Source organism: Ammodytes marinus (assembly GCF_949987685.1).
Source record: "Ammodytes marinus genome assembly, contig: scaffold_111, whole genome shotgun sequence".
NCBI classification, from domain to species: Eukaryota; Metazoa; Chordata; class Actinopteri; order Uranoscopiformes; family Ammodytidae; genus Ammodytes; species Ammodytes marinus.
The window spans coordinates 40,001-42,500 of record NW_027648125.1 but is presented as its reverse complement, the minus strand read 5'-3'; the positions used below and the strand labels follow the sequence as shown (position 1 = coordinate 42,500).

The 2,500-nt window shown below is 39.0% G+C and overlaps 1 protein-coding gene across 1 annotated transcript in view; it reads left to right on the top strand.

The window, feature by feature from the left end:
* LOC307271006 (partitioning defective 3 homolog) overlaps window positions 1-2,500 on the top strand; it is a gene marked incomplete at its 3' end in the record, with an annotated part of 72,078 nt that overhangs the window by 44,135 nt on the left and 25,443 nt on the right. The window lies entirely within an intron of this gene.

Genomic DNA, 2,500 nt, shown 5'->3' with positions numbered 1-2,500 from the left:
CCCATGGGAGGGTCTGTGGGTCTGCTGGTCCTAAGGCAGGAAGACACCTTCCTACCAGGGGTACGTACAGACAGACATTCTCTCTATCTCTCCTCTCTCTCTCCTCTCTCTCTCCTTTCTCTCTCTCTCCTCTCTCTCTATCTCACTCACACTCACACCGGCAGGCAGGCAGGCAGGCAGGCAGGCAGGCAGGCAGGCAGGCAGACAGACAGACAGACAGACAGACAGACAGACAGACACACACACACACACACACACACACACACACACACACACACACACACACACACACACACACACACACACACACACACACACACACACACACACACACACAGATCCTGTTCCCCGATCTTTACACTGAATTTTATACTTTGAATTTTGCGCAGACAGACAGAAACACACACACCCACACATGCATACAGACAGACAGACAGACAGACAGACAGAGGGCAGGTATTAGGCAAAGTGGGTAAAACACAGTCGTTATATTAATATTAAACCTTACTAAACCATCACCACACATCACACCACACACAGAGCAATACAAATCACTGTGTGCTATATTCATTAACAGCTTGCTACTTCAATGATTCATACAAACTGTTGCTTATTTAGTCGCCACCTTTTGTTACAACTGTGTGCTGCCCTTGAGGTTGTGTTTCTACATGGCGCCAGCTGTTTTATTTAATATGGAACGTCAGGTGTTACTTATGTATTGCACATCTGGGGTTAGTTTAAAGTGGGTTGAATAAGTGAGCTCGTTGAGGCTTAAAGGCCTACTTCACCGGTTTGAATATGAAGGTCTATTGAATTCTGAGATCCTATGTAGTATAAATGTGCGAAAAAAATTGAAATCGGTTCATCCTAGCCTGAGAAAAGGCAGAAAGAGTGTTTTTTTAACCCTATATTTCTCTTTCTCGTGACATCACAGAAAGAGAAATATAGGGTTAAAAAAAAACGTACTTTGTAAATATTACTGTGATGTCTTTTACTGTGACATTACAGTAATATTTACAAAGTACATTTTTTTTTCAATTCAATACACCTTCATATTCAAACCGGTGAAGTAGGCCTTTAAGTGCACTTATTAATAATAATATGTATTATTCTTTAATGGTGCTACGATGAACTTTTTAACATTTCTGAAACGGTCTCATTTTCCCTCTGATGATCATAAATTACATGTAACAGCAAACGAGGCCATCAGTGCAAAGAATGCTATTTTTATGTAGTTTTACTTAATGCCTTTGGTCAAGGGTATATACACTCACCCAGGAACAACAGCTGGCATAGTAGTGAAAACACTACCGCTTATGGCCAAAGGGGGCGCAAGAAATGTTTGAATATATGCAGATGTTGGCCATATCTAACTTATTATGCGTATATTTATAATTGAATAACAACCAATGCATATATTTAATAGCTTCAGAAACTGACGCATTGCTCACACACACACACACGCACGCACGCACACACACACACACACACACACACACACACACACACACACACACACACGCTCACACACACACACACACACTGAGTAAGACCATTACAGGCACATTCACCCCATTCACTCGCAAGTAGTGTCAATCAAACTGCTGATTGGTGCCAATTATCACGGTGCAAGACTATTGGCTAGCTGTCAGCATCACCACGGGAACAGTTCGATTACAGGAAGTAGTTTCACACTGGTCGATACTCATCTGTAGATTAGGAGAAGAGGCTTTTAGTCAGACCGGCTCTAAATCGTTTGGTAGTAAGTTTAAAAAATATATATATTGTCCTGTTTATTTATCAGTTTGTGAAGACATAGCCATAAAGGAACATACATTTAGTGTGTACTGAAAAGAGGGACACAAATATTATTAAAGGAATGTATCAATTGATCCACTATTAATAGAGTAAAACTATTTAAACCTGCAGTGTGTAATATGATAACATCAAGAAAGTTCTACAAAGTTCTAGAATGCAACACTCCCTGGGTAACCCCAACCCTTTAGAATAATAACAGAAACTACAGTGGCCTTCAAGGACAAGAACAATTCTAAATTTTAAACAATGCACCTGATGACATTCCAACTATGACACTTTCAAGATGGCGGCACTAGGCCTTGGTCCAATATATGCAGAAATATGGACATATATGAGACCCTTTCTAAGGGAAAATAAATCAATTCAAAAACAAATTTTCAGCTAGTATGCACTAAATTAAATGTACTTATGGATATTATAATTACTTTCTACAAAATATGCTAGGAAATAAAACCCAAAATTCTACACACTGCAGGCTTAAGGAAAACAAATTATAAAAAAAAGAAAAAAGTGATGTTGTCAACAAGTGTTCTCCAGAATCACTGACTCCACCTTTAAAAGCATGTCAGAAATATAACACTAACACCTACCACTAACTAGATTTGTTACTACCATATTGTGCTTAGTTTTCAAAGTAAACGGCACATTTTCTTGGCTCATAATAAGTATGTATCATAAATGG